We start from the raw sequence: 21,249 nt of genomic DNA on the forward strand, positions 1-21,249 counted from the left end.
CACAGACCTGACATCTGGCCCACCAGTCAGTGTGAAGACAAATCAGTACATCCCATTTATAGGTACAGTCATCAGAGCTGATTAAATTCAGTGAAAACAGAAAACAAAACAGGAATATTAAAGAGTCCTTTTGAACCAGATATTTAAAGTTTTAGTTTCTTTAATCATCAAATATAATTTTTTAGTAGTAGTATTTTAATTTCTGATATGAGCAATATCACACAAGGAGAAAATAGTAAATTACATCTAGCAAACCACCCCCAATAAAAGAGAATAAAATTGTACCATGTCAGAATAGAATAGAATAAAAACACGGTTGCCGTGAACTTTATGAATACAGTGGGTATGAGATAAGCTACTGCATTTTTATTCTTATTGGCATGGTTGCGAGACAGGAGAAAGACTAATTCTCCAAAGTTACACATGTACCTGATCCCCTAATCCTGGAGACAAAACTCTGGGCTGGCCATGATGCCCACAGTGAGTGCTGCCCAGTATGACCATCTAGTGGCAGTATCAGGTGTGGATTCCTCAGTGGGACCCCTACCAGGGTGGCTATGCTCAGAATTCAGTAAGTGTGCTGGGCTTCTTGGTTAAGTATTGATGGTGGAAAAGTTACTTGTTTTAAGCTTAGGCAATATTTCAATACTACATCCCATTTTTTTCCTTATGTATTAAAAGAATCACCAGGTAATAAACTGCTGTCCTTTGAAGACTTTCATAATAACTCTTTCACCTTTTGCCTGTGTATCACCTTTTCCTGCCTAATAAATCACCTCAAAACTTAGAGTTTCAAAACACCTAAAATTTGTTAATAGCTCACAATTCTGTAACCACTGGGTGGTTCTTTGGCTGGCCTGGTATATGCTCGTTCATGTTCCTCTGTCTAGTTGGCTTCCAGAGCAGCTCAGGATTGGTTGCTCAAGGGGGCCTCACCTGGGCTGGCTGCTCGAGGCTCCATGTGTCTCTCACCAACCCCGGGCGAGGCTGCGATTGTTCCTATGGTGTCAGAAGGGCTCCAAGAGTTGCCTCTGAATAATGAAATCTCCCAGGTCTTCTGGCCTGGTCTCCATCTTCTATTGTTGCTGGAAGACTGCAAAGAGACCACGGCTTCTGTAAAGACGACCTGGAAGCAGAGCGCCACCATTCCTAGTCGCTGCTCCTGGGACTCCCTTATCTGACGTAACCTGCGCGGAGGACCCCGCCGGGCCCAGGCACCGACACTGCGCATGCTCACGCAGTAGCACGGGCTCGCGGGCGCCTGCCTCCCTGCCCCCTGCGGCACCTTAATGGAATTGCCTGTGCTCATTTTTCAGTTAAAAAATAAAACCTAAGCTTCAGTGAAACTGGAATTGTTCAGCGTGATTGTTTCAAAAATGTAGAGAAGTTCTCCATAATAGGTCTTTCATGAAGTCATGGTCTCTCTTCATAATGACACGTTGAAAACTAACATATATTGAAAAAAATGTATCAAGGAAGACATGAGGAATTTGTTTACATCTGAGGTAAACATCGTGAATGCAATCATAAAAGCCACTGATGAGAAATGACAGCAGAGGCCCTTCCCCAGTTCCGCTCTGCCCTGCTGGTGTTCCTGGGGACTGATTGTCCCTCTACCAGCAGTAGAGACTTAAGGTTATTTATGGATGACAGATAATTTCATTGGCTTTCTGCTTACTGAAACCTCTGATCTGATTTTAACTTTGAAGTAAAAATAAAGAAGTGAGACTCCTTAGTAACCTCCCCTCCTCCTGCCAAAATCCTCTGGCTTTTGGAGAAAAATCACTAGCCTGTGTTTTTAGAAGGGACATTTAAATTTTGAACACGTGGTATGGCGCAAGCACCCACCAATCAACACGGAGGCTGGCTGTGGAGCCAAGCATCCGTCCTTCCGTTGTTGGGTCATGGGGAGGGCGCAGGGAAGGTGCCAGGGCCCCAGGACATAATAAGCTGGTGGAAGAGAGGAGTGGAGTGGGAGTTCTTGGATGTCTTGGAGTAAAGACCACTTTCTCACTGGAAAACAATATTTTAATATTTTAACACCAGTATGGCTCTACCAGTGTGAATCAGTTAAGTATCAAGACTTTGTGAGTTCCTTAAGAGCAGAGGCTGTTTTATTTTTCATTAAACATCACAGTTCCACAAGCCTTTATCTGCAATTCTGAAATCTAAAAACTTGAATAAAACAAAAATTGTCTCTATAACTCCTCTGGCTGCAAAAGCTGGTTTATTTTGACTTGAGACCATTTATAAACTTTATTATTCCTAAGTGAATCGTCATGATTTTCACTGCTGACACATTAATGTGTTTGATTATAGGATACTGCTTAGGGTCACCCTGGGGGGTATTTTGTAATAGAAGATGCATGCACTGTTTTACTTTCCTAAAATCTGAAAAAAAAAATTGCATTCAGAAGCACATCTACTCCCAAAGGTTTAGATAAAGGACTGTGTACAGATACCACCCAGCTTGGTGTGTGCCCTGGCTCTGGGGCAGAGTGAGTAGTCAACAAATTCTATGTTGTTCAGTGAAACTGCCTATGTGGCTTTCAAATGTTGCTTTGATAAGATGACATGGCAAAAGGGATGAAAAAAACTGGGTTCTGTCCAGACTCAGTTTTGTACACATTTTTTTTTAAGACATAGTCCCGCTCTGTCATCCAGGCTGGAATGTAGTGGCACAACCTTGGCTCACTGCAACCGCCACTTCCTGGGTTCAAGAGATTCTCCTACCTCAGCCTCCTGAGCAGCTGGGATTACATGCATGCACCACCATACCTGGCTAATTTTTGTATTATTAGTAGAGATGGGGTTTTACCATGTTGGCTGAGCTAGTCTTGAACTCCTGACCTAAGTGATCCGCACACCTTGGCCACCCAAAGTGCTGGGATTACAGGCATGAGCAACTGTGCCCAATCTGTACACCTTTTTAAATCTATAACAGAGCCAATAGTGTTCATGGATTTACACTATTCTATTGTTTTCTCCACACATTAGAAAAATAATATTTTTTATCATTTAAAGACAGACCATGTCCAAATATAGGCCCTAAGCAACATATCTATGATGACTAAGTCTGTACTTTTATAATCTCTTATATGTTATATGTGGGGACACACATGGAAGATATTCACAATCTTATTTATATGTTAGTAATAAGGTTTAAAGGAAGATCAATGTCAATTTATGAAACAATGTACTTCATTTTGCCTGGAAATGTTTCCATTGTTCAAAACTACTCTGATATCATGTTTTGAATAGTCAAATTGGCTTTTATACACTGACAGTGATAAAAATATATAAAATGTAGCCCTTAAAAGTATCAGAACTTATTTCATTGGAATAATGTGAAAGAAATATCATTAAAGATTGAAGAGATGTGAGAAATCCCGATATTCTGAAATACAGATTCACATGAATATTTCTGCAAGATGAATTAACGTGAACCCACTGGAAACCCGTCAAGTTTTATCAATAAAGAATTCTCATCAAATCACAATCACATAACATGGATAGGGAATGTCATAAAGCCCAGAATCATAAAATGAGAGGAAAGGAAAAGGAAGCCAAACCAGATAAACTTGGAGTCTAGAAATACTGACAGTAGAATGAGGAGGGGAGATATTCCCTCCAGATGGGATGGGGGTGGTTGTGGGGTAGGAAATGCCAAACACTCAAAATGCTTGGAAACCCTAGGCAGTGAGAGAGCTGAGTGCAGGCCTGAAACACTATCTGGACCTTGTGAAGAATGCATTCCGGAGGCAAGACACAAGAAGCAGGTAAATCAACTGTAAGATCACTGCAATAAATCAGCTTAGGCATGATGAGACATTGAACCAGAGCAGTGATGATGAAGATGAAAAAAATGTGTGAGGAGAGACTGAATACACTAAATTTCTTGTTTGCCCTTCTACTTAAATCTCAGAATCAAGCTAATGAGTTAACAAGCCTAGGTTGATCAGCTAGAAGTTGCTAGATCTTGCCTCTTTCAGCATATTTCTACATGTTTATAAAGAAAGAGTATTTAAGATTAATGAGTATATGCAAGGCAATGGTTAAAGATGTTTTGCTAATGTTTCACGAGGAACTGAAGACATATAACAGCCTCTGCACAATTGTCATAATCTGATGTATTTTACCATTGCTTTCTGTCATATTCATGGGGAAAAGCATAAAAGAAAGATGTGCAGACTTGTCCTTGGTGAGGTCTGACATCAGGCAACAGTAATGTTCCTTTTGTTCAAAACATAATAAACTCAGATATAATAGAAACTGCATTGAGAAGGGGTGTTACAATTATATGAAGTTCCTTTTTGCTGTGCTGTAAACAAATAAAGGATATCATTTCATAAAAATCACTTGCACTACACCATAATCCAAAGGATATTAAGTATTTCTTTGACATAAAATTCAAGGATCATTAATCTATATAAAACCAAATTCTTCAGCCTTGAGAAAAGTAGAAGAAATTTCCCAAGGGAATTTCTGCTTATCGCTAAGCCTGACCAGAAAAAAAAAATCATATTTTTATCAATAAACTTTTAAATAAGATAATATATATGTTTTTAAAAATAAAACAGCCCTTCTATTATGTTTCTTTATGTATTCTGCCCCTTCCAGGAGTTAGCTCTTAGAGTTTTTCTGACATGAACAATTTTATAAAGTATCAAGAACTGAATAAAGTAACCACCCACACGTTCACTTTACATTTCTTCTGTTGTTTGCAACATATTTCCCTTATGTTAATATTAAGCAGTGCTGGTCAGCTACATTTTATAGCGAATCTTAAAAATGCTTTATTGTAGCTAAGCTGTTCACCATTACTGATGATGTAAAAATGAAAACCATCATTTCTTCATGTATACTTTTGTAAAAACATGAGTTTGCCTATTTGATTATTGAGTGAGTGTATTGCATGCAGTAGTATGGGAGCTAGCTTATTCTGTGACTTTGGGCACTTCTCTGTACCTAGGCTTCAATTTCCTCCTCAGTAAAATTAAGAATGAGTAAGAATGATCTCTATAATCTGGATATGCAATACATATTCTGAGAAAATGTATCTTTCCACCATCATTAAAATATCAATATTTCATATCAAGTATATTAAGGAATCCTTGTGCATACATTTGTATTATATTATAATATATTGTAGGTGACTAATAAGTATGTTGTCAAGAGTAAAGTATTCTGTTAGTTTTTCTGGAGCTTGTCTTCAATAAACTGCCTATGTGCTATTACTGAAATTCTCCTGGACAAGGACAAATTTAGGAAGAAAACTTAAAGACAAAGTATCGTGACAGTAATAGCCTTTACAACTGAATCACATCACAGATAAGTATATTTACTAAAATATTACCAGCATCACAGATAAGTATATTTACTAAAAAATTAACAGATGATTCTGGAAATGCAGGTAGATTTTTCTGTTAGGTCTCTTTTAGAGCGGTTTCCTTTGAGCCTTTTGATTCAATGATAAAAATGAGAACTGAATATTTCCTTGTCAATATTGAATCATGAAGTTCTGATCACTGGGAAACACTGCTGGTATGCATATCCAAGGAAGACAGAGTTGAGCAAACAACTTTGGAAAAAGGTCTTTACATGTACTCTGATTACAGTGCCTTCACTCATTTGGAGGTAGTAGAATTTATATTAGTCATTGAAATGACTTGTTTTAAAATTTCTTATTTAATTTTACATTCCAAGATATATGTGCAATATGTGCAGGTTTGTTACATTGGTAAACATATGCCATGATGGTTTGCTTGCCTATCAACCCGTCACCTAGGCATTAAGCCCCACATGCATTAGCTATTTATCCTGATGCTCTCTCTCCCACTGTGGCCCAGCTTATGTTTTTCCCCTCCCTGTGTCTATGTGTTCTCATTGTTCAGCTCCCACTTATGAGTAAGAACATGTGGTCTTTGGTTTTCTCTTAATACCTACTCTTGCCGGACACTGTGGCTCACGCCTATAATCCTAGCACTTTGGGAGGCCAAGGTGTGTGGATCACCTGAGGTCAGGGGTTCAAGACCAGCCTGGCCATCATGGTGAAACACCATCTTTAAATATATATATATACTCTTGATCCTTTTACATTAAAGAAAGTTGTAAGTTATATATACCTGAACATATTTACAGCACTGTACTTGTTCCAGTTTCAGTTGAGATTGTCTTGTCATGCTATCAGCTACTCTTTTCCAAAAAGACACTTCTTTGCCCTTAACTTCAGGGTCCTACTTCATGCTTTCTGAAGCATTGCCAACTTTGCAGAACTTAAACATCTTTGTGGAGTCCCTGAATCTTGCAGCATTTTGGCTTTTTTAAGTAATAACATTCTACCTTGGTTGTAGAACTGCCTTTCTTCTGGGCTGGTGTCAATTAAATTGAATTTAATGAGCATCCCCTATCAATCCAGCATTGTGTTAAAGTTTCTAAGAGACTGAAAAGAAAAAAAAAATATGTGGGTCTCCTCATAACCCTGAATCTTGGGCATAGTCCCTCTGCAGCTTCCTTCCCCTCACCTGAGTTCAAAGTTTCCCGCACAGTGCATCTCCTTTCTTGCCCCTTCAAGCCATTTCATGTTTTCAGCAAGAATATCAATAATTGAACAAGGAACCTGACCTCACCATTAAACTGTGCTCCTCAAACATTAGATTCGGTTGTCGGATCACAATGGCTGGGTTCCTGCACACTTCGCCAAATACGTAGGTCACTAGTAATCAGAGGCAAGGACTTGAGCAAAGTGATACCATGTGCCTCCACGGTCTTTGAATCAAAACACTCACCACCTCCTTCCCAGGATGGCTAATTACACTTAGGTAATTAGGCTTCATCTGCCTGGTAAACTACTAAAATTGCTAGATTTATGCTAAAGTACATAAATTGCTTGGCATAAAATTTCCCTTTGCCTTTACCCCCCTGTGTCATACAGCTTCTGCCAAAGAAGCTTATTCCAGATCAGTGCCCCTCTCAGTTTGGATAGTTTTTGCCATTTTCCAAACCCAATATAAGTAACATTGCCCTGATTAAAACCGCCAACTTGTTTGACCCATTGAATTGATTTGAGTCAGAGAAACTACAATTTCATATTTCTCTTGAGATTGGAGCTTCTCTTTCCAATGATCCCTGGAATCATACTTTGAATACTACACATTGAGCCATCTGATAGTTCTTGATGGGGATTCACAACCTTGGACTTTTCATTAACACAGAACAAAAAAATTTTTAAGCAAAGCTGAAATCAAATCCCACCAATCAAAACCTGAGAAGGTAGAGTCCGAATGAGTTTCTTACCTTCCAAACATCATCTTCCTTTACAAATCAGTCTGTCCACCCAACAAATTTCACCCTTTAATAACATCATCATTCTTCCAGACTTTAAACTTCAAAGTCCTCTTTTTCTTTTCTTATCTTGCATTTACTTACTCTCTAATATCTAATTTTCTCGGCTTGTCATTTTCCACTGCATAACTGTATTATGTGGCTTCCCTCACCTTACATATATTTGAACTCCATGTTTTCTGTTTTAATCTATCTTGTATACCATGACCAGTCTTTATTAAGCATTACTTTAATAATATCAATTTTCTATTCAAAACTTTCCAGTGGCTTCATATTTTTATACATAATTAAGATTAACCTTGTTTTAGATATTGTGATTTTGACCATGAATTCTCTCTTATTTCTCACTTATTCAAAATATACCTTCTTATCCCAGTCAAAGTTGGCTTCTTTGCTGTCTTGTGAACATTAAAACCATTCCCGTATTTGTCTCCACAAAACTGGATGACCAACTTAAATTGGAAATTAGATAGATTTTAATAAAGGAATACATACAGAAGTATGGAGAGAAGTAGGGAAACTACCAAAGATCGTATAATTCCCTAGGATTAGTATAAGTGCAGACTGCTAGAGCAGAGGGGCCAGGAGAGGAAGTAGATGCTAGAAACTGCACAAGGAGATTGGTTTTGATAGTATGACCAGGAAAGTCCTGATGATTGGTGAAAGATCACGGCCAAAGGCAGTCCCACCGGGAGGGGCCAGGAGAATCATTATCCTAACATCTCTTCTTCCTTCTTCTGATATAACAATAGGGGTGTCATTTGGCAAAGCCCATTAAAAGGCTGATGGTATGGGAACATGTTGAAGACTAAAAAGATAGGCAAGCCTGTCACCGAGGGGTGTGAAGAAGGGGTAAGAATGATTTTGTAATTAAAAAAAAAAAAAGATATCCAACGTATTTACTCAATTTTCCTTGAATTTATCTTGTCTTTATGTCTTTCTGCTTCCTACTCACCTTATTATCTTGGTATTTATGTAAAATAAACACATTCTTTTTAGTATATGGGTTTATGAGTTTTAACAAGTGCATAGAGTACATAGTGGAAATACTATCAAAATCTAGGTACAGAACATATCCATTACCTCCTCAAAGCTTCCTCATGCAATCCTTTGCAGTGACCTCTTCTGTTTCCTTAACCTGGCATCTAGTGCTAAGTTCTCACTTCATTGGAGCATTCTGTCTTCTAAAACTATTCTTCTAGAGAGAATACTTCTAGCGGTTCTTCTAGAACCTCATATGGATGAAATCATATGACCATAAAAGGCAGTATATAGCCTTTAAGTCTGCATTATTTCACTGACCAAATTGTATATGAAGTTCATTCATGTTCTTCACAGTCCTGATGATTGATGAAAGGTCACACCCAAAGTCAGTCCCACAGGGAGGGACCAGGAGAACAATTCTTCATTCATATGAAGGACATATGAGCTATTTCCCATTTGCAGTGATCATAATTAAGCTGCTATAAACTTTTACAAACAGATTTTGTGGTGTGAATCTCACCTAAGAGTAAGATTGTTTGATCATAGAGTAAGTGTTGTTTTACTGTAGAAAGTGACTTAACATTTTGCATTCCCTCTTATGAGCAATATATGAGAGTTTCACTTGCTCCATATCCTCATCCCATGCTTAATATTATCATTTTGTTTCGTTTATGCTTTGTTTTGTTTTGCTTTGGCTATTCCATATAAAGATCTATCTCATTGTGATTTACATGTACAATTAGTGACTAATAATGTCCAGCCTCTTTTCATGTGCATGTTTTGCCATCTTCTTTGTATTTCATCTCTCCATATATCTTCTTTGCACACCTTCCTGCTCAAAATTTTGTTCATTTTTATTAGATTGCTTGTTTTATTATGTTGTCAGTTCTTTATATACTTGGAGAAAAGATCTCTTGTCACTTGTCATTTACAAATGTTTTCTCCTGTCTGAAACTTGCTTTTTCATTCTTTTAATAAAAATAATTTACTTTCAAGAGTAAAGAGCAAATGTTTTCACAAAAAGAACTAATAATTAAAATAAAATATATTTAAAACAAATTGTAAGAGACAATATTTTCTAACTTTGTTTAAATACTAAATGAAATGCACAATTTTCTACAAAGAAATACAATTCGCCAGAATTGGCCTCTGTAGAAGGTTAGAACAACCACCATGGAAGAAATAGGGACGGGGCAATCCTACTGGTTTGAGAGAGAATTTTGACAAACTTTTAAAGATTGGATAATCCCAATGTTGCTTAAATTATTTTTAAGTGCATGTTTTGCTTAAAACATAGTAAAAGAGAAAAGAATTAAATTCTGTTTTATAATTTTCTTTGAAATAATGCAGGGGGAGCAGGTATAGGCTTTGTGGAAATACAAATCAGACAAAATTGGTGTTAAGAAATATTAAAGCTACATGGCTGAGTGTGGCAGCTCATACCTTCAATCCCAGAACTTTGGGAGGCTGAGGCAGGTGGATCACCTGAGGTCAGGAGTTCCAGACTAGCCTGGCAACAAAGTGAAACCTCATCTCCACTGAAAAAAAATAGAAAAAAGAGAAAAATAAATATCAAAACTGTAATAGGAACACAAAAATTAATTATACTCTTCTCTGCAGTTTATAATGTCTGAAATATTGCACAGATATGGTTTTTAGTAAATAAAACCACAACCTCACAAAGAATATAAAAATGTAAATGAAAAAAAGGACAGCAATAACTTTCATATATCTATGGGAAATAAACATTTTAAATAGAATCCCACCATTAATAAGAGATATGAACAAAACATTGCAAGCTAAGACAAGTAATTGAAACAAAACATTAATAAGCAAGAATAGAATAAATCTCACGTTTTATTTTAAAAATAATCAAAACAACATTTTCTAATGGTGATACATTAAACTAGAATTAATTTTTAAAGAGGATGAGAAGTTGTTACAATTGGAATTTTAAAACTTCTTAAAGAACATCTCGTATCAAAAGAAATAAACAAATCAAAATTAAAGAATTTATTTTAGAAATAATTACAACTGTACTAAAAATGTTTTATGGAGTACAATTAAAACAATGTTCAGAGCAAAATTTGTGGTTCTTAATACAAATAGCAATAAAAACTGGGAAGGGCAGATGAATCAACTAAGCATCCATTTCCTAAAGCAAGGAAATAACAGCTAAATAAATATAAGGAATGCAGAAAAACAAAATAATAAGGATGAAAGCAGAAAAAAGGCAAATTAGAAAACAAGAAATTCAACTAATATATAAAAATGTTGGTTTTGTGAAGAAATAATAAAAAAAAAAACCGATAGATAATCACTAGGTAACAAAACCAAGAAAAAAGGGAATAAATAGGAATAGACATAAGCAAAAATACACAAAATTAAAATTATAGAGAAAATAATATTTGAAATTACAAAATTTTAAAAATTTTTCTTAGATGACTTTATACAGTTCTTTGGAAATCAAACTGAAAACCTAAATGAGAAAAATAAATTCCTAGTTAAAATTTGCCAAAACAATTCTAGAAAGAAGAGAAAGTTTTAATTTCAATACCTGTAGAAGAAATAGAGAATGATATCAAAATGCTATTTTCTCAAAAAAAGCCTCATTCAGATGTTTTCATAGAAAACAATTTTAAATCTTTAAAGAACAATAATGCTATGCTATTTAAACAATTCCAGGGCTTACAAAATAAGGAAAACTTTCAAATTAATTTTATGAAAGGGCATTAACATTGATCCCCAAAGCTGAAAATGACTGCAAATAATTACAACACACAAATGACTGAATTACAAACTAATCTCTTAAAGATATTGATGAAGAGTTATAAACAAATCATTAGCAAATATAATTTAGCCAGATATTTGTTACAAATGCATCATAAGTTACACTTGTCCCAGAAGAATAAAGACAAATCAAAATCAGTATCTTAATTAACAAGGAAACATTTTTCTCAATCTTACTAAAACCACGAAAAAGGCAAGAATGACTATAGTATTCATGACTACTTAATATTATAGTGGAGGAATTAGCCAATATTTCAGACAAGATCAATAATTTGAAGCATGAAAATTAAAAAGAAGGGAGAAAAATTGTTTTTACATTTAGGTTATATGATAATATACCTTGAAAACCAGAGGTAACTATTGAAAAAAATTAATACAAGCAAGAGACTCACTAATTTAGCAGATTATAAAAGTTAAAATATAAAAATCAATAGCCCCTTTGTGACTCAAAATAACCAAGTTTAAAATATATTGGAAGAGAAAACACCACTTCTTATAGCATCAGCAAGAACAAAATATCCATGAATATTTTTAACAAAATACATGCAAAGCGTAAATAAGGAAAAATTTGAAATACCACTGAAAGACCCAGAAAGTAGGTTTCTTCAGATGGAGAGAGCTTTTATGATCTTGGATAGAAAAATTCAATCAAAAGATGCCATTACTTCCCATGTTAATATATATATTTAGTGTGATACCAATACAATCTACTGTTTAATTTTATCTTCTTTGTATGGAGCTATACACAGTAATTTTAAAATTAATATTAAAAACTAAAAAGGGACTGTCTGGAAAATTCTGAAAAATATAAACAATTGAAAAGAGTTGAAGATAGTGTATACATATGTATGTATATGTGTATTTGTATATATGTAAAAATATTAAAATAACCAGTATATATAATAACCACATATGGTATTTGCTATTATATTATAACATATATTAAATTATATATATATAAATCATATATATTACATTATTTAATATATGCTGAACATTTGTATTTTATGTTTTATATATAATATACATATCATAAAGCCAATAATACTAATAAAACATAATAAAATTACAAAGACAACTAAAATATATGTGGAAAACTTTTATATAATAAAGATGTACTCTCAAACATCTGAGAAAAGGATGGAATTTGTAATCATTAATGTTGGAATACTTAATGTCAACTTTATTTGAAAGTTTATTTGAAAAGAGTATTTCATGCAACCCACTTCAATAAATTAAAAATGAAGATCTAAATGTAAAAATTAAACATATAAATATTAGGAAAAATGAGCAAATTGTTTTATAACATGAGAGTGGAGAATGTTTTTCCAACTAAAATTCAAAATCCAAGTGATGAGATAAATGGTTAATTTAGATAATGTTATTGTTAAATTGCGTGGCAAAATAAGCGATGGTAAAAGACAAATGACAAACTAAAAAAAGTAGTTGCAACTAATATCACACATAGATGTGTCACGTATCTAATGTATTCAACAGTGTTAAAAATCAAGGAAGGCTATATCTTCTAGAAAGGCAATGTGAAAAAGTTCCACAGACCTACACCCTAGCAAGAAAACCATAACTGGTGAAAATACTAATCTTTTAAAACATTAAAGTCTCTGCAAATTGTGCCAACAGCATACAGAAAATAAACTTTTTTTTTCAAGAAAATGTACTCCACTTTGTTTAGAGCATAGTCTCTGTCACTTGACTAGGACCTGCCTCCTCCCTCCCCAGCCAACTCTGCATGAAAACTTTAGTCCAGATGGGATGGGTGTGGCCACAGTGCCAAGTCTGGGACAATGGTGTCATCCCAGGAGGATCAGGCTACTAGGATTTCTTACTGTCCCGTAGCTCCATCTAATAGAGGACAAATTTAGGCAGGTGAGTGAACTTAAGATGTTAAGGCCTAATCATCTGCCTCCTGGGAACCTCATAATGCAGAGGTTCCAAGCTGCGAGAGACAAGCTGAAATGACCTGAGTCTGCTGCCTTCACCCAGCTACTCCTCAGCAATCAGGAGTGTCACTCTGAAAGAAGGGGACCACCATCCCACCTCGAGCTCAAGAACAGCAGCTCAGGGATTTTGCTCTGGTCACAAGAAGAGAGCTCTGTAGCTTTTATCAAGGAAACTGACTTCATTTAAAATTGAATGTGGGGCTCTTCAAGTCTAAGGTTACTATTAAAAAGCAATGAAGATTTTTGTAAAAAGTTATTAAATGAGGTTGGTAGCTCCATGAGAACAGCAATCTAATCTGAAGGCCACCTATCTTACCAGAAAGAACTAGAGAAAGATTCTTAAATGCCTCCAAGGGATCAGAGCAAAACTCAAATACTGACCTCAAAAAATATGCCTGCTAAGGCTATCAGACCTTGGAGAAATGAATGCCCTAGGGCATTGTTGAAAATAGAGCAATTAGTCAGCTATTGGTGCAGCCTAACAGCTATCGGTGATACCATCAGAAGTAGACAGCTAAATAGATCAGAAAAAGAGACACACACACCAAAAAATGGCCAGGCATGGTGCCTCACGCCTGTAATCCCAGCGGGAGCCAAGGCAGGCGGATCACAAGGTCAGGAGATCTAAATCATCCTGGCCAATATGGTGAAATTCTGTCTCTACTAAAGATACAAAAATTAGCTGGGCTTAATGGTGAGCACCTGTAGTCCCAGCTACTTCGGAGGCTGAGGCATGAGAATCACTTGGACCCAGGAGGTGGTGGAGGTTGCAGTGAGCTGGGATTGTGTCACTGCACTCTAGCCTGGAGACAGAGTGAGACTCTGTCTAAAAAAAAGAAAAAATTATGCTAATACTACTGTAATCCCTGGAAACTATGCATGCCCAAGACTGTACCCGCTGAATGACATCAGGGGCTTTCAATGTGAGCTGAGCCATAGTATGTCCTGATGTAAGGCAGCGATCATGAGGAGGAGGTCAAGAGAATCTCCAGAAACCCTGGCCCTGGCATCACAGCACTGTTGAAGCAATACTAGCAGTTATCTATATGCAGACTTCTTGATATGCGAGGAAAAAAATCCCAACCTGGATATACTTTTATAAATCAGATGCCGTGCATCTGGCTTGCTGTGCGACCCTGAGGATCAAGAATAAAATGTGCAGGATTTTGTTTTTTCCAAACTTCATAGGACTCAGTTCCTAAGTCACCTGGTGGTGGAGCGGGATAGGTAATGGAGTTTTAAAATATAGATCCCTGGGCTCTGCTCTAAGACTTCTGATTTGGCGGTCCAAGGTAAGGTTCAGAAATCTGTGTTTTTAATATGAATCCCAGGAATTTGGGGTGTAAAAAAAGATACTTAGCTGGCAGTGTTTAATTTCAAAAATTATAAGAATTTGCATACCTTAATACAATTCTCTTCCAAACTTCTTAGTTTTCATTAGATTCCTCTGTGTTGAGAAACTTTATTCAGTTATTTGGGGATATAAACATGCCCACAATTTCTAGAGTTATATTTATGTGAAAAGATAGATTAAAATAATTTAATTAACAAATTATTGTAACCACATTTATATGTATATTGTAATACATAAACAATGACTTCCTTATATCCATATTCTGCAATGAGCACTCTGAGAAGTCATTCAACTCTGTAGCATAATTAAAGAGTGGTACCTTAATTTTGGATTACTGTGGACATACAATGAGGTGTCCATTCTATTCCTTGCTCTCACATTTCAATATACTGCTTCTAGATTGTATCTCCTTTTTTGTCTGGTAACGATAAGTAAGAATTAGTAAATAATCTGTGTTCTCTGCAATTTAAATGGCATGATAAGTGCAAGAAAAATCCTTTACTCCCAAGAGCTTAAAGCCAAAGCTTCCCATTCAGAGAACTCATTGACTTCATTTGCTTCTGGGATGCAGCAACAAATAATGTAGAGGAAAAATATAACTTTTTGGATGACACATCAATCCTGTTTGAGTCCCTTAAACAGCCAAAAGAAATGTTCCTAAACTCAAGAACTATGAAGTATACTAATTTTGAATTTTTGACTGCCATATTATAAAATAAGTCACTTTTAATCTGTTTTAGTCTACTTAGAAAGATGAGGGCAATATCACATACTTCAAGGCATGGCTGTGGAATATATGAAAATGTGGGTAAAAAATTTGTGGCTGAAGACTGCTAGGTGTCATTTTAAGGGTTGTGCCACAGAGAGCATCTGTCTGCATTGCCTATGCTGCACTTGGGGTTGGGGAATTTTGCGAAGGCGAGTCATTCCATTTAGCTTCTTCATGACTCATTGATCTAAGCTTTTAGACACTGCCTGAACTTCACATTTCTTAGAAGTGGTTAGAGCGAGTAGTAGACTGCTCACTAGGGAGAACTTGGAATGCCCCTAAAGCAATATTAATGATGGCATGCATTGGATATGTAGGGGAATTTGAAAGGTGAAAAATTATGGACCTATACCATATATTCCCTCCAATGCTTCCAATTTTGCTCTAGGGTGGATTTTCTCTAAAAATATGTTATCTGAGTGTCTGTTAAAAATTCCAATAGCAATAACTTGTCTGGCTGTGTCTGTGGGTTTTCAGCATCTCCGCCAAGTTTTATGGTGAAGATTCTGCAGAGCAGTAGAAATCTGAACTCTGGCATATACTCCACACTTACACTGCTCAGGGGCTCTAAATAATGAATTTTCTTCATCCAATATTCATTCCAGGTGCCCTTCCAACAGGAGTGAGCATGTTTGTTATAAAACAGAAAAAAGTAAAGATTTTGGAGACAGTTTATGTGTTTTACTTTAGCTTCCTCTGGAAGTGCAGCCTGAGAAGGGGTTTCAGGGTAGGTAGGTTGTCCGAGATATGATCTCAGGAAGCAGAAATCAGGGAGGGAGGGAGACAGAAGGACACTACAAAAAGAAAAAACAACATATGTATGTATTATTGCCTCAGCTGCTAAAGGCAATTGGGCTCAGTTCATCCAGAAGTTCTGAGATAAAAGAGAACACTTCCCAGAAATGGCCACATGAAAATCAGGAGGCTGAAACCATTATCCACTGATACTCAACTTGTATTGGTTGAAGGTCATTGTTAAGGTTATTAGCTTCAGGCTGTTCCTACACATGGGCCAAGCAAGTTCTGCAGGCATCTCTGAAAGCCCTGGAGCACAATGCACTAATTCAGACCATGCTTAGTGAGGTACAGCAAGGTGAGCCAGGCCTTTTATGCCACTGTCTACTGTACGTGAGGCTAAAAATGTGATAAGCCAACTGGCATCTAGTACAATCCAGCCCATCACCCTGTTCAGATTGTCTCATGTCTCTCACGGAGTCCGTTTTGTCCCTGCATTTCCAAGGTGGTAACTGGCTACAGTTTCTTTTAAAAAGCTTTATATAGGCAGGCTCAGTAGAATAATAAGTAATGGTCCTCCTTGCTGCAATTGGTATCAAGACTGTAACTGACATCTAGCACTTTCTTTTCAACCATCCCTCTGCATTTCTCTCCCTCACCCAGTTCTCCTGCAGAACTAAGTTGCTTGCCTGCTAGTATGTCTCAGATCTTCAAGCCTGAGGGATCTGTCCCGTTTACCTTGCCCTTTTAAAGCCATGGTTGCTACAATTGTCCATTCATAGCTTTCACTAGGGATAGAAGCACAAAGGAACAACACGGTGGATCCTGAAACTGTAGACGTACTCCCCACTTAGCTACTGATGGCAGTCAAAATAATGGTCAAAATACAACTCATTTTTGTGCAGAAATAAGGAGTCCAAAATAAACAATCAGAGCTTCAGTTTCAGGAGAAATGTCCTTTCCCTTGCCACCACTCTCTCTACTCCTGGCATAGATCTTTAATCCAGTGGACCTAAATCCTGTATTATATATATTCTGAAGATGTGTCACTGGCAGTGGTGGGGTGAGAGGTAATTCTCTTTGTGTCTTTGTTGAATGCAGACATCTAGTCATACCTATCCCAGGTCCCAAGGCACCATTATTTCCTCTAAGGGCCCTTACCTTTAGCAAAGGATGCCTCTCAGTTACTTATACATTCAGTCTTCATAGAACCTTCACCCTTGGAACGCAATCCTGGGCTACATTTTCAGCATATTTTGCCCTGTGGTTGCAGGTGATACTTGAGTGTTGCCATGGAGTCCTTCTGGCTATCAGAGAATGCCCTATGTTGATAGTTGAGAGGAATCAGGAAGCAGAGAAATTGAGACAAGAAAAGATGGAAAGCCAATATAAGAGTGCATTATGTAGAGTACTATTGCAGGCAGTAGCATCTCAATTCTTCCAGGACTGCTAAGAGTCATAGCGAATGCTCGCAGAATTACCCAATGAATCCCTTCCCCAGATAGAAGTGCTAAATTTTCTGTCATTCCAGGCTGTGCATGAGCACAGGCTGCAATGTGATCTGGCTAAGTTAGATGAGGTCTTGTGAGAGAATGGAAAAAGATGCAAGGTGCTCTATTAGGTGGGATACTGGCAGCACAAAGTAGGCTAAGCTTCATTGGAACTGTCCTCTATAATTAAAATTGAGATTGGAGGTATATAATCAATGTTATTGTAAAGAAAGCATGTAATGTGTGAGCTGTGATGCTCTTCACCCAACTTTAACCCTTCCACACCCCATGTGGGACACTCTCCTGCTAGCCACTCTGCTCAAACACCACCGTATCAATGAGGTATCTGTGGAGGTGCTCAGAGAGCAGCCAGAGACCCACAACATATTCTCCTATACCTTCCTGTACTGGCCTGCAGATAACACTGCTTGCGTTTAAAAAAAAAAAAAAAGACCTGATAATTGCAGATCTTATTGGAAACTTAGACTTCACAGAGTAGAGAGGGGACCCTCCTCCTGCACCACTCCTCACAGTGTATAGCTAAATCTGGATTCACAGAACTTGATATTCTTCTCCAAAGACAGGAGGCAAGGGGATGTGTTAAGCACTGGGCTTGGGGTATGACAGACCAGAGTTTAGATCCTGGCCCTTACTGACTTTCTTTGTCAAGTTAGTCAAAGTGTCCAATTTTTGACTGTCTTATTGTTAACAGGGGAATATCATCTCTCTTCACAGGCTAGTCAGAAGAATACTCTGCTGGTTTTATGTATTTCTATACAGTACATACAATATGCAATGTGCTTTATACGTTGCCTGGTTGCATAGGAAATGCTCTGAAAGTATCCCTGTGGACGGGAGCTTTTAGCCAGCTGGGACTATGCCATCTTCTCTATCTTCACAGAATGTACCTCTGCCACATATCCTTCACAGCCTCTGAATTGTCCTTGAATGTGCTTAGTGAGAGTTAATTAGTGCCCACGAACATTTGTGAACCAAATAGAGTTTTATGTAAGATGCTGCCAGATACCTTGAGAAAATACAGTGTCTTCTGCATTTCTCTTCATGTATCAGTCTAGGAACCCTGTTGAAAAAGAGTCATTTAAATCTTACATGCTTTGAAAGATTTGTATATCATGTATCTTACAATGAGAAGATGAGAAGAATCAGGAAGCAGAGAATCATGTATCTTACAATGAGAAGATACATGATATACTTTTTTAACTTTTCCCAGACATTTTGGCAAATTTCTTTCAACTTTTCCATATAATCTATAGTTAGTAGAATCAAAGATTTAGTGGCCATCTGTAATTTTTGGATATAAAGCTCATGCTATTTCAGATCTTCAAGAAGTCTGTCCAAGATAGGGTTGATATGCAAGAGATTTATTGGGGAAATGCCATGGAGCATAAGAGGTGGGGGAGGTGAGAGAAAAGAGCCTTTAGACTGTGATGCATGTGTTGTCTCTGTGAAAGGAGGAGAAAAAGGAAGGTGAGGGTAGGAAGGGCTTCAGACTACAGTGCATTTCTGAGATAGTCTCACCAAGCTGACAGTGTCACTGAAACACCAGTGGTTTGGTCTATGTCCTGCTGCTTGCATCACAGGAAGCCAATCACTGAGACAATGAGTGTTGCCAGAGGAGAAGGCTTTAATTGGGTGCTGCAGCTGAGGAGATGGGAGATCAGTCTCAAATCCATATCCCTGACCTAGTGAAATTGGGGTTTATATAGTAGAGAAGAAATGCAATCATATGTGGGAAAACAGGAATTAGGGAAAATAAGACAGAGTTGTTTAACAGGAAGCAGATGGTCGGTTAGGAAATCATGAAGGGTGAAGGGTCTGGTGTCTCATTGTCCTGGCCCAGGGTTCTGATAAGTCTCAGTAATTTGATACGATCTTGAGGACTGATGGTTGATTTCCTGAAAAAGGAACTTGAATAAGACAAATGTAATTTTCTCGTTTCAAGACTGAGAGGCTCAATTTCTATAGTTATTCAAAATAAAACATAAGTATCAGTTCTATGGGAACTCCTGTTTCAATAGGTGGTCCCCAAGCAGAAACTGCTGTTAGCAGTTCCAGGTGAGGCATGATGTGGCCTGGTCCGATAACCCTGCCATGCTCAGTCACTTATGGGAGCAGCAGGGGAAAGCAGACCTCAGCATGGGGACTTCAGGGGACTCAGAAGTGCAGCAGCTGGGAGCCCTTAGTCCTCCACAGGAGGGTTTCCTGCCAGAGACAGGAGTGGAGCACCTCCGTGGCTACAAACCTATCTCTCCATTTCAAAGCACCACCATTCCACTTTAAATCTTAAAGCATATATGATTTCTGGCTCCAATTCTATGACTAGCTTGGGGTACAAGTTGGCAAGGCCAGAATATGTGAAGTAATTAATTAATTAGTTAATTTTTTCTTGAGACAAAGTCTCACTCTGTCACCCAGGCTGGAGTGCAGTTTCGTGATCTCAGCCCACTGCAACCTCTGCCTGCTGGGTTCAAGCAATCTTCCTGCCTCAGCTTCCCCAGTAGCTGGGACTAGGGGTGTGCACCACCACAACAGGCTAATTTTTGTATTTTTTGAGTAGAGATGAGGTTTCACCATGTTGACTGGTCTCAAACTCCTGACCTCAAGTCATCTGCTCACCTCGGCCTCCCAAAGTGCTGGGATTACAGGCATGAGCCACCAAACTTGGCTGAATTCATTTAAAGCTAAGTGTGTAAACTTACACATATAGATACCTCGTAAAGCCTCTAATGCTCTCAGTAAGGTATAATCTGCAAGATAGTTTGGAGTCAGATGGGAAAAGACAGCTGTTCTGTTATTCAGCACTCATTATCTCTCCCATGCATGATATCTGGCTCAGCCCATTCAGTCCTGCCCTGTCCCAGATGTGTAGAATTTTAAATAGTTAGCTAAGTTTGGTTGTGCTGAATGTTGATCTTTTCTGAGTAGTTGATTGCAGATTTTTGCTGCATTATTGGGTGCTGGCATTTACCCAACTCCAGTCATTTCAGGCAATACCTTTGATGGATCCAGAGCTTTCTTTCTCATTCAGTGACTCCATCCTTCACTTTTCCACCTCCTGCACATTTCTTGTTAAGGGATGCTCATGTTCACTGCAGTTGGCAGGTTGAAAGCAGGGCTTCAGAATGCTCTTTTAACAGAAAGCTTTGTTTCTGTCCTGTGGTTTATCAAACAGCTTCACGGGCACTTTAATGAGTTTGCCAAGCTCATCTTTTGTCTCTACTGATGAGCATTAGGCTGCATTTTTTTTTCCCCTGGAGGGAGTCGTTTTCTGTCTACAGATCAATTTGGACTTGATGTTTAAAGCTAAGACTTCCTTCCATTTCTGAGTAGTTTTGTTGATATCAGTTTCTATACCCTGTCAGTTCCAATGCTATTTAGTATCTTTTCTAATTTAGCCTTAGGAGCATTGCAGAAAATATAAACAACCTGCCCCTGCTGGGACTTCTGACACCTCAGTGTTAGTCAGTTGCAATTTGTCTGTTCTGTTGATAACCAGGAGCCAGACAGGTTTTATCTTTTCAACATCCTACACCATGGCAAATTGAATGCCATGAGTTTTCTCTTCCAGGTAGAGTGAGATAGTTAACTAAGTCAGTTTTTGGTGTGGGGAAGACACAAATGTTTCTTGATTTTTTTCTCCCCGAAGAGATCTGAGAGTGGCAGGTTTGATCTGATAGGGGAAGCAAGTGCTCAGTATCTGAGAGTTGCTCTGAATAACTCTTCGCTGCTTCCCAAAAGATGAGGTACAGATATTGGAATATCATCTTAACATAGGCAGCAAAATTCTCATAGATCATGTCACTG

The 21,249-nt window shown here is 37.6% G+C and overlaps 1 long non-coding RNA gene across 1 annotated transcript; it reads right to left on the reverse strand.

Moving 5' to 3' along the window:
* Window positions 1–287: 287 nt before the first annotated feature.
* LOC116563532 lies at window positions 288–19,179 on the reverse strand. The gene is made up of 3 exons (XR_004274441.1): window positions 18,452–19,179; window positions 17,096–17,256; window positions 288–1,085 (listed from the first exon to the last, which is right to left on the reverse strand). It is a non-coding gene; the product is annotated as an uncharacterized LOC116563532 (long non-coding RNA).
* Between the last annotated feature and the right edge of the window lie 2,070 nt (window positions 19,180–21,249).

This window comes from Sapajus apella, unplaced genomic scaffold (genome assembly GCF_009761245.1).
Source record: "Sapajus apella isolate SASKATOON/1434 unplaced genomic scaffold, GSC_monkey_1.0 scaffold35, whole genome shotgun sequence".
Lineage (NCBI taxonomy): Eukaryota > Metazoa > Chordata > Mammalia > Primates > Cebidae > Sapajus > Sapajus apella.